Genomic DNA, 13,810 nt, shown 5'->3' with positions numbered 1-13,810 from the left:
ACTTAATCATCAAATTAACCTTGTGTACACACAAGAAGTAGATCCCGTGAGTAGAAAAATCAGATCCTACTAGCAAGAACCATCCCGTGAACTCATCCAGATCTCACGACCTTATCAAGAAGCTCCAAATCATATAGAAATAGAAAAAGATGCTAGCATCAAGCAATCGAAGAGGAGGCGGGAGATCAGAGGGAAGAGATATGCGTAGGCCGGAGGCCACCACCGTCGCCCGTTGGGGTTCAGAGCGAGGAGAAGGAGAGGCGGCGCGCTGGCGGCTAGGGTAAGGAGTGGGGAATCGATCGGGAGTGAGGCTGAGATTAGTAGGATGGGCCGCTGGAGGAGGCATGTATACGAGGAGGAGCAAAGGCTTGAGATTTTGGGCTGTGTGTGGGCCGGCTTTTACGTAGAAATTTGTCCATGTGCACATCGACTCGGTCTCATCGGTTACTTCGGTTAACTAAAGTACAAGACCGAAATTCCTAAATTAATTTTGGTTTTTACAAATTGCAGATCGAACTAAGGATCGGAATTTTCGGTTTTGGTCTTTTCGGCTTCGGTCCCGGTTTTTTCGGTTCGGTAGTTTGGTGCTCGGTTAATATGCCCACCCCTACTTGCCACTACGCCAGTTCCAGTTTACTGGTCAAGTGGCACTGCGAACACTTAAGACCTAGTCACACTGGTAGATCCGATGATTTTTCTTTTTTCCAATCTTTTGTTGTAAATTCTGATTATATTTTTTACAAGTAGAACATTTTCGACAGAACCCACACGAGTTTTAAAAAAATGTTAGAAAATTTTAAAATCTGCAAGAAAATTTGAAAAACAGGAACAATTTTGAAGTTGTGGACGAATATTGAAAAACAGGATTTTTTTAATTATGATCAATTTTCAATAAACACATTTTCGAAAATGTGAACAAGTTTCGGAATAGTGATTTTTTTCAAAAACATGAATATTTTTTATAGGAGAACAAATTTAAAATTGTGAACATTTTTTTGTAAACATGAATATTTTCAAAAACATGAATTTGTTTCATAAACATGAACATTTTCAGAATTTTCGAACAAAAATTTGAAATGGGAACAATTTTTAAAATAACGAACAAATTTTGAGTTTTTAGAATTTATTTGGAAATGGAGAACAATTTTGAAAATCCCAAAAAAATTGAAATTAGAACAATTTTTTAATACGTGAACAAAAATTTGAAAAAATAAGAACATTTTTTGAAATTTTTAAATAATGTTTTAAAACAGGAACATTTTTTGAAATCCATGTCATTATTTACAAATTTCTCAAAAAATGAAAAAAAACAGCAATATTTTTTGAAAATTCGGAACAAAATTTTGAAACGGGGAACATTTTTTGAATTTATGAACAAATTTTGGAAAACGGGAACATTTTTGATTTTTTGAACAAAATCTGAAAAACAGGAACATTTTTTGAAATTAGGAAACAAAATTTGAAAATAAACTTGAAAAGAAAAAAAAGAGAAGGAAAAAAAGAAACAGAAAAAAGAAAAGAAAAAACGAAAAAGAAGAGAAATAGAAAAAAGAAAAACGAAAAAAAACTGAAAAAGAAAAGGCCGGTTCAGGAACCTTCTAGAAGGTTCCCAAAACCGGAAAAAACCCGGCTAGAAACATCATAGAAGGTTCCCAAAATCGTCTGCTGAAAACGCTAAAACGGTCCGGCCCACTCGTTCGCTCGCTCGCACCTCCTCTGTGCGAAGAGTCGACAACTTGCCGCAACGAGCCGCGAGTAGCATTTTCCGGCGGTGCGCGCTGGGCCGCTGGCATGCAGCTCACGCGCCGAATAGGAGCACCCGCGAGACATACATACCTTTGGATCGGGCTGCCCTAAAAAAAAAACTTTAGATCGGGCGGATAGGCGCCGAGAAGCCCACTGCAGAGAAGTCCGACGCTGGTTCTATCTCCGCCTCGCCCTACCGCTCAAAAGAAAAAGAAAAAAAGACAAATCTTCGCCTCGCCTGGCCTTCTTGTTGGCTTGCGAAGGGAATCGGGACAGGGCTGGACGACACGAAACTGAGGTGAGGTCTGGGGAACGGGGCAAGAGCAAGAGCCAGCCAGAGCCAGTGGTGAGAACCTTTTCCTTTCCGTCCTTCCCCTGTTTCTGCCTGCAGTCCGTCCCCAGGGATCGCCGGTGTTATTTGCTAGTACAACCAACGATCCTGCATGCAACTCAGCAACTGCAATACGTAGTTATTTTGAACGAAATTGCCGCTTTCAGTTGTCAGTGTTCTGAATCTGAATCAACCCTTTTTGCTTGCTTATTATGAACTGATGAAACAAGTTGTCAGGTGTTCTTGCCGTCAAGTTAAAACTGAAACTGAAACAGATTGGACTCTCATGTGCTTGCGTTTTTCTTTTACCATGTTCTATCTATTACTGTCTGTTCTATTCATTACCACTCATGGTGTGTTTCACAGGTGGATCCATTGCTTCGCGAAACAAAAGAAAAGGCTCACCATGCCAACAAGATTGTGTTAAAGATGGATCAGTTGATTTACGGACTGACAATAATCGTACAACCTGCCAAGAAGATGAAAGTTCTCAGGGTGGTCCAGCAGAGGACTATTCAGGGCCACACCTTTCAGAGGTATTTTTTTTCTCGAATACGCACGAGAGTGCATACTATAGAAGGAAAAAAGGGGTAAAGAGCCCCTCCATTTTGGGTTTATATACACATATTTACACCCAGAGTTCCACCTGATGTATTACATATAACTAACTCCTCGCCTTATTGCCCACTGCTAGAGCCGCAAAGAAGCCCTCTACGTCTGCCTTGATGATGCCAGATGTCTTCCACGCTCGGCCCTCCTCCTCAATACGGCGTAGTACTCCTCCCACCAATGGTGTTGCACCATCAAACACAATCGTATTGCGGTGTTTCCACAGCTTCCACATGACGAGGAGGATGAGGGCGCGGATGTCCTTTCCCTCTTCTTTGTTTCCACCCTTACTCAAGCACCACTCGGTTAGCCTTGTGTCTCCGGTTGGTATCGACTCTTGCTTGTTCATCGCCATGCATATCCTTGTCCAAATCTCTCTCGCAAAGACGCATTGGGCAAGGATGTGGTCTATGGTTTCCTCCGCTTGGTCACAGAACGGGCAAGCGTCCTGATGGTCCAGCCCACACCGTGCTAATCGGTCTGAGGTCCAGCACCTGTTACGTAGGACGAGCCATGCAAAGAAACGACATTGCAACGGCACCCTGGACCTCCACGTGAACTGCTCTGTCGGCAACTGGCATGGATCCAATAACAAGGAGGCATGTCTGGGACATCATCGAGGAGGCAAAGAAAGGAAGAGCTATTGTATTGACCACACATTCAATGGAGGAAGCTGACATCTTAAGTGACAGAATCGCTATCATGGCAAAGGGCAGATTGCGGTGTATCGGCACTTCAATAAGGCTGAAGTTGAAATTTGGAACTGGGTATATCGCTAATGTGAATTTCTCGAGGAATGGTCACACACTTTTTTCGAAAAGGGGGGACTCCCGGCCTCTGCATCAGAACGATGCATACCGCCACCTTTATAGATAAGCAAATAGGTTCAACAAAGTCTTGCAATCTGAAACAAAGTAACGACAAGCTCACAAAGAGCCACAACGTCAAAAACACAAAGCCAAAAGGCCACAACCGGCTAGCATAACAAAGATAGGAAAACTAATCGCCTATCCTATTACATGACCGTCATCCAAACCGGTTGAAGATATCCCGTGCTACCATCTCCCACCGGATAAATCTAGTAACCAAACGCTCCCTGGCCTCCGTCGGAGTGAGTAACGACCACATACGGATTAGCGCAGTGGCTCGAAATATAACCTGCAAAAAATGAATATTTGTTATTCTGTTAAAAGCCAAATCATTTCTGCAGTTCCAAATTGCCCACAACAAAGCACATACTCCTACACGAATGTGTCTAGCTATTTCGGACTCTATCCCAACAAGCCACGTTCCAAATAACGTACTGACAGAATTTGAAGGAGTAATGTTAAAGGCAATATGCACCGTCTGCCACAAAACTTTGGCCAAGAGGCAATCAAAGAAAAGTTGTTTGATGGTTTCATTCCGATCACAAAAACTACACCTAGTAGATCCTGTCCAGATGCGCTTTACCAAGTTATCCTTTGTTAATATGACTTGTTTATGTACAAACCACATAAACACTTTAATTTTCAAAGGAGCTTTGACTTTCCAAACATATTGGGAACTAGGTATGGCGCTAGAGTTGATGACATCGATATACATCGATTTAACTGTGAACTCTCCAAACCTAGTAAGCTTCCAGCACAACTGATCGGACTGATGAGATAGCTGAACCTCCATTAGTCTACTCACCAGATGAAGCCACGCTTCCCACCGGTCGCCAACTAGCGTCCTCCTAAATTGAATATTAAGGGGGATGGACTGCATAATCGTTGCAACCAAAGCATCATGTCGTTGAACAATACTATACAGGGATGGATACTGAAGCGCCAGCGGCGTTTTACCAAGCCAAGTATCCTCCCAGAAGCGCCTGGTAGTGCCTTTACCGACTATAAACTTTGTCCTATTAAAGAAGGTTGCTTTCACTCTCATAAGACCTTCCAAAAAGGCGAGTCCGTCGGTCTCACAGTCACCTGGGCCAAAGTTTTGGACCGCAGATACTTACTACGGAGAATCTGCGCCCACGTGGCCTCAGTCTCAGCTGATAACTTATACAACCACTTACTGAGAAGACATCTGTTCTTGACTTCAAAATTCTCAATGCCAAGGCCCCCCTGGTCCTTTGGTCGATAGATGATATCCCATTTGGCGAGTCTGTATTTTCTCTTTAGTTCATCACTCTGCCAGAAGAATCGGGATTGATAGAAGTCCAGCCTTTTCCTAACACCAACTGGTACTTCGAAGAAAGACAAGAGAAATATAGGCATACTCGTGAGCACCAAATTAATAAGAATCAATCGGCCTCAGTATGACATGAGTTTTCCCTTCTAACAACTCAGTTTCTTCTCAAACCGATCCTCGATACACTCCCATTCTCTGTTTGTCAGCTTACGATGGTGGATGGGTATACCTAAGTATGTGAAAGGTAATGTCCCAAATTCACATCCAAACAATTGCCTATACGCCTCTTGTTCCTCATTGGCTCTACCAAAACAGAACAACTCGCTTTTATGAAAGTTAATCTTCAATCTGGTCAATTGTTCAAATAAGCATAACACCAGCTTCATATTTCTCGCTTTTGCCAAGTCGTGCTCCATAAAGATGATCGTATCATCAGCGTACTGCAGGATGGACACATCTCCATCAACTAGATGAGGCACCAAGCCACCCACCTGACCGGCCTCCTTTGCCCTACCTATCAAAATTGCCAACATATCAACCACAATATTGAACAGAATAGGAGACATTGGATCACCTTGTCTCAGGCCCTTGTGTGTCTGGAAATAATGACCTATGTCATCTTTCACTTTAATTCCAACACCCCCTTTTTGCGTGAAAGATTCTACCTGGCGTCTCCAGGCTTCATCAAAACCCTTCATGCATAAGGCCTGTTGGAGAAAAGGCCATTTGACTTTATCGTACGCTTTCTCAAAATCCACCTTGAAAACAACTCCATCTAGTTTTTTCGAGTGAATCTCGTGGAGAGTTTCATGAAGGACCACAACCCCTTCTAGGATGTTCCTGTCCGGCATGAAAGCAGTTTGGGAATGCTGCACCACAGAATGCGCAATCTGCGTGAGCCTATTAGTCCCGACCTTGGTAAAAAGTTTGAAACTAACATTAAGAAGACAGATGGGCCTGAATTGCTCAATTCTCACAGCCTCTGTTTTCTTAGGAAGCAGGGTTATCGTTCCAAAATTCAGTTGAAAAAGCTGAAGTTGTCCAGAGAATAAATCATGGAACAACGGCAACACGTCCCCCTTAATAATATGCCAGCACTTCTTATAGAACTCTGCCGGAAATCCATCTGGGCCGAGAGCCTTGTTATTTTTCATCTGCGAGATGGCCTCAAACACCTCTTTCTCAGAAAAAGGAGCAGCCAAAATATCATTCTCAACAGCAGTAAGTTGAGGAATATCCTCAAACCTAGACTCATCCAGAGAAACACAGTTATCCTCTGGAGGCCCAAACAACTGCTTGTAATACTCGGTAATGTATAATTTTAGGTTCTTCTGTCCTAAAATCGTTCCTTCATCTTGTTCAAGCTGAAAGATCCTCTTCTTTCTGTGTTTGCCATTGGCGATCATGTGAAAGAATTGAGTGTTCGCGTCCCCCTGGACAACTCGTCGGACCTTGGCCCGCAACACCCACTTTAATTCCTCTTCACGAAGAAGCTCTTTCAATCTCATCTCCGCGTCAAGCTTGGCATGAAGCTCCGAGGCTGGCAGAACCGTGGTTTCTGCTTTTACATCTAGGGACTGAATAAGGGTAAGGAGCCTTTCCTTTTCTACCTTATAAATCCCACTAAGATGCTTAGCCCACCCATGTAGGAAACTTCTCAAGTTCCTGATCTTATTCTGCCAACGCTCAAGCGCAGTCCTACCTCCTGCATCCTTAGCCCATCCCCTGGCTACGAGATCAAAGAAGCCGTATCGTTCAAACCAAGCCAGCTCGAACGAAAACGAGTTTTTGTTTCCCAAGTGGGTAGCCTCTCCAGAGTATACAAATAAAGGCGTGTGGTCAGAAATACCACGGGAAAGTGCCTGAACTGTTACAAAGGGAAACTTCTATTCCCATTCGACGCTAGCCAGTACTCGATCCAACTTTTCAAACGTCGGATTTGGCAACGCGTCAGCCCAGGTGAACTTTCTTCCTGAAAGCTCTATCTCTCTCACATCCAATCTTTCAATGATAGTATTAAACATAAATGACCATCTCCCGTCAAAGTTATCATTGTTCTTCTCCTCACACCTTCTAATAATGTTGAAATCACCCCCCACCAGGATTGGAAGCTGCTCGGAGCCGCAAATCCTCACCAGATCAGCCAAGAACTCAAGTTTGAGTTTGGGCTGTGCGGCACCATATACCGCCACGAGAGCCTATTTAAACCCATCGGCCTTCGACCGCACCCAAAACTTAACTGCAAAGTCTCTCATCACCACACTTCGGACTTCTAGCGAATCACATCTAACTCCGAGTAAGATCCCACCTAATCTTCCTCTCGGTGGCAGACAATGCCAATCAAAATCAATACCTCCTGATAAAGTATTGAGAAATTGTGGCGAAAAGTTATCTCTACCAGTTTCCAACAATGCGATAAAATCCAGCCTATGCTCGATAGACGCCTCTGCAAGAAACATTCTTTTATCCAAGTCTTTCAGACCTCTACTATTCCAAAAGATTCCTTTCATATTTGTCATGCATTTTTTTAGCCGTAAGGATCCTAGCACTCCTACGCACTGCGGAAGGCGGGTAGATCTTCCGCTTCCACTTGCGTTTAGGTTTGTTCTGACTCTCCAGCCGGTCCTCACAACCAGGCTCCAAGGATCTAACCACGACATTCTCAGATGTATCATCCTCCTCCTCAGACTCAGGGAGGGGTGGTACAAGATCTGCACAAAAATTATCGAGCACCCTGACCCTCAAAGCATCAAAATCGGAATCATTCATGGGTTTAACCGCTGCGAAGTTATGAATCATCTCTAAAGCCTGCTCCGCCTCTAAATCCAGGATATCATTGACGTAATTTGAAATTTCACTATCATTACTACCTAGTGAAACTCCTAATTGGTTTGCATTATTAATAATCTCATCATTAGAAAAATGCAAAATGGAATTAGAGGTACTAACCGACATTACCAGTAGTGACCTCAATGTCACGAAGCTTGGCCGCCCTCATGGCGCACCGCTGCTGTAAGTCATCAACCTCCGGATGATCCTGGAGACGGCAGCTCAACCGTCACCCCTAACATCAATAGTGATGTAGAGGCCCCAGTTAATCCTAACATAGAATCTGTCAAATCATTCTTCAAGGAAGTACGTGTCTCATCCTTAAACTAAATGTTTCTCTTATTATGCGGAAATGTTAAATCGCAAACAATGTTTCTGAAACAGAGGCTTGATGTGGACCCGAAAGAGGAAAGCAGGACATTCTTAACGTTTGTCATCCCCCATGAGAAAGAACCACTTCTGACGGTAATACCTTGACACCCAAATTATGTCGCACATCATTAACTGAATTAATGACACAAGAGTACTTTTTACCAACAGAGGTTCTTCGGGGAACTCCAAAACAGGGAAAGGGAATTCGGTGTTTGGGAACATAGTAATTTCAAAAAAATTCCTACGCACACGCAAGATCATGGTGATGCATAGCAACGAGAGGGGAGAGTGTTGTCTATGTACCCTCGTAGACCGAAAGCGGAAGCGTTAGAACAACGCGGTTGATGTAGTCGTACGTCTTCACGGCCCGACCGATCAAGCACCGAAACTACGGCACCTCCGAGTTCTAGCACACGTTCAGCTCGATGACGTCCCTCGAACTCCGATCCAGCCGAGTGTCGAGGGAGAGTTCCGTCAGCACGACGGTGTGGTGACGATCTTGATGTTCTACCGTCGCAGGGCTTCGCCTAAGCACCGCTATGATATTATCGAGGTGGACTATGGTGGAGGGGGGCACCGCACACGGCTAAGAGATTCAAGGGATCAATTGTTGTTGTGTCTAGAGGTGCCCCCCTGCCCCCGTATATAAAGGAGCAAGGGGGAGGGGCGGCCGGCCTAGGAGGGGGCACGCCATGGGGAGTCCTACTCCCACCGCGAGTAGGATTCCCCCCTTCCAAGTAGTAGGAGTAGGAGTCAAGGAAAGGGGGAAGAGAAGGAAGGAGCGGGCGCAGCCCCTCCCTCTAGTCCAATTCGGACTAGGCCTTGGGGGGGCGCCCAACCTCTCCTCTCTCTTTCCCCTAAAGCCCAATAAGGCCCATATACTCCCCGGTGAATTCCCGTAACTCTCCGGTACTCCGAAAAATACCCGAATCACTCGGAACCTTTCCGAACTCCGAATATAGTCGTCCAATATATTGATCTTTACGTCTCGGCCATTTCGAGACTCCTTGGCATGTCCCCGATCTCATCCGGGACTCCGAACTCCTTCGGTACATCAAAACTCATAAACTCATAATTTAACTGTCATCGAAACCTTAAGCGTGCGGACCCTACGGGTTCGAGAACAATGTAGACATGACCGAGACACGTCTCCGGTCAATAACCAATAGCGGAACCTGGATGCTCATATTGGTTCCCACATATTCTACGAAGATCTTTATTGGTCAGACCGCATAACAACATACATTGTTCCCTTTGTCATCGGTATGTTACTTGCCCGAGATTCGATCGTCGGTATCTCAATACCTAGTTCAATCTCGTTACCGGCAAGTCTCTTTACTCGTTCCATAATACATCATCTCGCAACTAACTCATTAGTTGCAATGCTTGCAAGGCTTAAGTGATGTGCATTATCGAGAGGGCCCAGAGATACCACTCCGACAATCGGAGTGACAAATCCTAATCTCGAAATACGCCAACCCAACAAGTACCTTTGGAGACACCTGTAGAGCACCTTTATAATCACCTAGTTACGTTGTGACGTTTGGTAGCACACAAAGTGTTCCTCCGGTAAACGGGAGTTGCATAATCTCATTGTCATAGGAACATGTATACGTCATGAAGAAAGCAATAGCAATATACTAAACGATCGGGTGCTATGCTAACGGAATGGGTCAAGTCAATCACATCATTCTCCTAATGATGTGATCTCGTTAATCAAATGACAACTCTTTGTCCATGGCTAGGAAACATAACCATCTTTGATTAATGAGCTAGTCAAGTAGAGGCATAGTAGTGACACTCAGTTTATCTATGTATTCACACATGTATTATGTTTCCGGTTAATACAATTCTAGCATGAATAATAAACATTTATCATGAAATAAGGAAATAAATAATAACTTTATTATTGCCTCTAGGGCATATTTCCTTCAGTCTCCCACTTGCACTAGAGTCAATAATCTAGTTCACATCGCCTTGTGATTTAACACCAATATTCATATCTGTATATGATTAACACCCATAGTTCACATCGTCATGTGACCAACACCCAAATGGTTTACTAGATTCAATAATCTAGTTCACATAGCTATGTGATTGACACCCAAAGAGTACTAAGGTGTGATCATGTTTTGCTCGTGAGAGAAGCTTAGTCAACGGGTCTTTCACATTCAGAGCCGTATGTATTTTGCAAATATTCTATGTCTACAATGCTCTGCACGGAGCTACTCTAGGTAATTGCTCCCACTTTCAATATGTATCCATATGGAGACTTGGAGTCATCTGGATCGGTGTAAAAACTTGCACCGATGTAACTCTTTACGATGGGCTCTTTTATCACCTCCATAATCGAGAAACATTTCCTTAGTCCTTACTAAGGATATTCTTGACCAATGTCTAGTGATATACTCCTAGACTACTATTGTATTCCCTTAGCAAATTCAGAACAAGGTATACAGTAGGTCTGGTACATAGCATAGCATACTTGATAGAACCTATGACTGATGTTGGAAATATGCCCTAGAGGCAATAATAAAAGGATTATTATTATATTTCCTTGTTCATGATAATTGTGTTTTATTCATGCTATATTGTATTATTCGGAAATCGTAATACACGTGTGAATACGTAGACCACAACATGTCCCTAGTGAGCCTCTAGTTGACTAGATCGTTGATCAACAGATAGTCATGGTTTCCTGACTATGGACATTGGATGTCATTGATAACGAGATCACATCATTAGGAGAATGATGTGATGGACAAGACCCAATCCTAAGCATATCACAAGATCGTGTAGTTCGTTTGCTAGAGATTTTCCAATGTCAAGTATATTTTCCTTAGACCATGAGATCGTGTAACTCCCGGATACCGAAGGAGTGCTTTGGGTGTACCAAATGTCACAGCGTAACTGGGTGACTATAAAGGTATACTACGGGTATCTCCGAAAGTGTCTGTTGGGTAGACATGGATCGAGACTGGGATTTATCACTCCGTATGACGGAGAGGTATCTCTGGGCCCACTCGGTAATGCATCATCATAATGAGCTCAAAGTGACCAAGTGTCTGGTCACGGGATCATGCATTACGGTACGAGTAAAGTGACTTACCGGTAACGAGAGAGATTGAACGAGGTATTGGGATACCGACGATCGAATCTCGGGCAAGTAACATACCGATTGACAAAGGGAATTGTATACGGGGTTGCTTGAATCCTCGACATCGTGGTTCATCCAATGAGATCATCGAGGAGCATGTGGGAGCCAACATGGGTATCCATATCTCGCTGTTGGTTATTGACCAGAGAGCCGTCTCGGTCATGTCTACGTGTCTCCCGAACCCGTAGGGTCTACACACTTATGGTTCGATGACGCTAGGGTTGTAGAGATATTAGTATGCAGCAAACCGAAAGTTGTTCGGAGTCCCAGATGAGATCCCGGACGTCATGAGGAGTTCCGGAATGGTCCGGAGGTAAAGAATTATATATGGGAAGTCGAGTTTCGGCCATCGGGAAAGTTTTGGGGGTCACCAGTATTGTACCGGGACCACCAGAAAGGGTCCCGAGGATCCACCGAGTGGGGTCACCTATCCCTGAGGGGCCCATGGGCTGAAGTGGGAGGGGAACCAGCCCCTGGTGGGCCGGTGCACCCCCCCTTGGGCCCCCCTGCGCCTAGGGTTGGGAACCCTAGGGAAGGGGGCGCCTCCACTTGCCTTGGGGGGCAAGGCACCCCCCTTGGCCGCCGCCCCCCTAGGAGATCCCATCTCCTAGGGCCGGTGCCCCCCTGGGGACCCTATATATAGGGTGGAGGGAGGGCATCCGCACCGTTGCACTTGGCGCCTCCCTTCCCCCTTGCTACACCTCTCCCTCCCGCAGACGCTTGGCGAAGCCCTGCCGGGATCCCTGCTGCATCCACCACCACGCCGTCGTGCTACTGAATCTTCATCAACCTCTCCTTCCCCCTTGCTGGATCAAGAAGGAGGAGATGTCATGATGACCGTACGTGTGTTGAACGCGGAGGTGCCATCCGTTCGGCGCTAGGATCTCCGGTGATTTGGATCACGACGAGTATGACTCCCTCAACCCCGTTCTCTTGAATGCTTCCGCTCACGATCTACAAGGGTATATAGATGCACTCCTCTCTCTCGTTGCTAGATGAACTCATAGATTGATCTTGGTGAACGTAGGAAATTTTTTATTTTATGCAACGTTCCCCAACAATGGCATCATGAGCTAGGTCTATGCGTAGTTCTCTTTGCACGAGTAGAACACAAATCTGTTGTGGGCGTAGATGTTGTCAACTTTCTTGCCACTACTAGTCTTATTTTGCTTCAGCGGTATTGTGGGATGAAGTGGCCCGGACCGACCTTACACGTACGCTTACGTGAGATAGGTTCCACCGACTGACATGCACTAGTTGCATAAGGTGGCTAGCGGGTGTCTGTCTCTCCCACTTTAGTTGAGCGGATTCGATGAAAAGGGTCCTTATGAAGGGTAAATAGAAGTTGACAAATCACGTTGTGGCTTTTTCGTAGGTAAGAAAACATTCTTGGTAGAACCCTATTGCATCCACGTAAAAGATGCAACAATAATTAGAGGACGTCTAACTTGTTTTTGCAGCAATTGCTTTGTGATGTGATATGGCCAAAAGTTGTGATGAATGATGAATGATATATTGTGATGTATGAGATCATGTTCTTGTAATAGGAATCACGACTTGCATGTCGATGAGTATGACAACCGGCAGGAGCCATAGGAGTTGTCTTAATTATTGTATGACCTGCGTGTCAATGATTTAACGCCATGTAATTACTTTACTTTATTGCTAAACCATTAGCTATAGTAGTAGAAGTAATAGTTGGCGAGCAACTTCATGGAGACACAATGATGGAGATCATGGTGTCATGCCGGTGACGAAGATGATCATGGAGCCCCAAAGATGGAGATCAAAGGAGCTATATGATATTGGCCATATCATGTATCTACTATTTGATTGCATGTGATGTTTATCATGTTTTTGCATCTTGTTTACTTAGAACGATGGTAGTAAATAAGATGATCCCTCACAATAATTTCAAGAAAGTGTTCCCCGTAACTGTGCGCCGTTGCGACAATTCGTTGTTTTGAAGCACCACGTGATGTTCACATACAACGGGTGTAAGACAGATTTACACATGCAAAACACTTAGGTTAACTTGACGAGCCTAGCATGTACAGACATGGCCTCAGAACACAGAGACCGAAAGGTCGAACATGAGTCGTATGGAAGATACGATCAACATGGAGATGTTCACCGATGATGACTAGTCCGTCTCACGTGATGATCGGACACGGCCTAGTCGACTCAGATCATGTATCACTTAGATGACTAGAGGGATGTCTAATCTGAGTGGGAGTTCATTAAATAATTTGATTAGATGAACTTAATTATCATGAACTTAGTCTAAAATCTTTGCAAAAAAATGTCTTGTAGGTCAAATGGCCAACGCTCATGTCAACATGAACTTCAACGCGTTCCTAGAGAAAACCAAGCTGAAAGATGATGGCAGCAACTATACAGACTGGGTCCAGAACCTGAGGATCATCCTCATAGCTGCCAAGACAGCATATGTCCTAGAAGGACCGCTAGGTGAAGCACCCATCCCAGAGAACCAAGACGTTATGAACGCTTGGCAGTCACGTGCTGATGATTACTCCCTCGTTCAGTGCAGCATGCTTTACAGCTTAGAACCGGGGCTCCAAAAGCGTTTTGAGCAACACGGA

General features: G+C 44.5%; 1 long non-coding RNA gene across 1 annotated transcript; it reads left to right on the top strand.

The window, feature by feature from the left end:
* The first annotated feature begins 7,932 nt into the window (after positions 1–7,932).
* On the top strand, positions 7,933–8,266 carry LOC119349059. Its single transcript, XR_005169202.1, has 3 exons — positions 7,933–7,984; positions 8,063–8,143; positions 8,219–8,266. It is a non-coding gene; the product is annotated as an uncharacterized LOC119349059 (long non-coding RNA).
* The last annotated feature ends 5,544 nt before the right edge of the window (positions 8,267–13,810 follow it).

Source organism: Triticum dicoccoides, chromosome 1B, assembly GCF_002162155.2.
Source record: "Triticum dicoccoides isolate Atlit2015 ecotype Zavitan chromosome 1B, WEW_v2.0, whole genome shotgun sequence".
NCBI lineage: Eukaryota > Viridiplantae > Streptophyta > Magnoliopsida > Poales > Poaceae > Triticum > Triticum dicoccoides.
The sequence above is the reverse complement of the archived record's forward strand: the minus strand, read 5'-3'. Positions and strand labels throughout refer to the sequence as shown.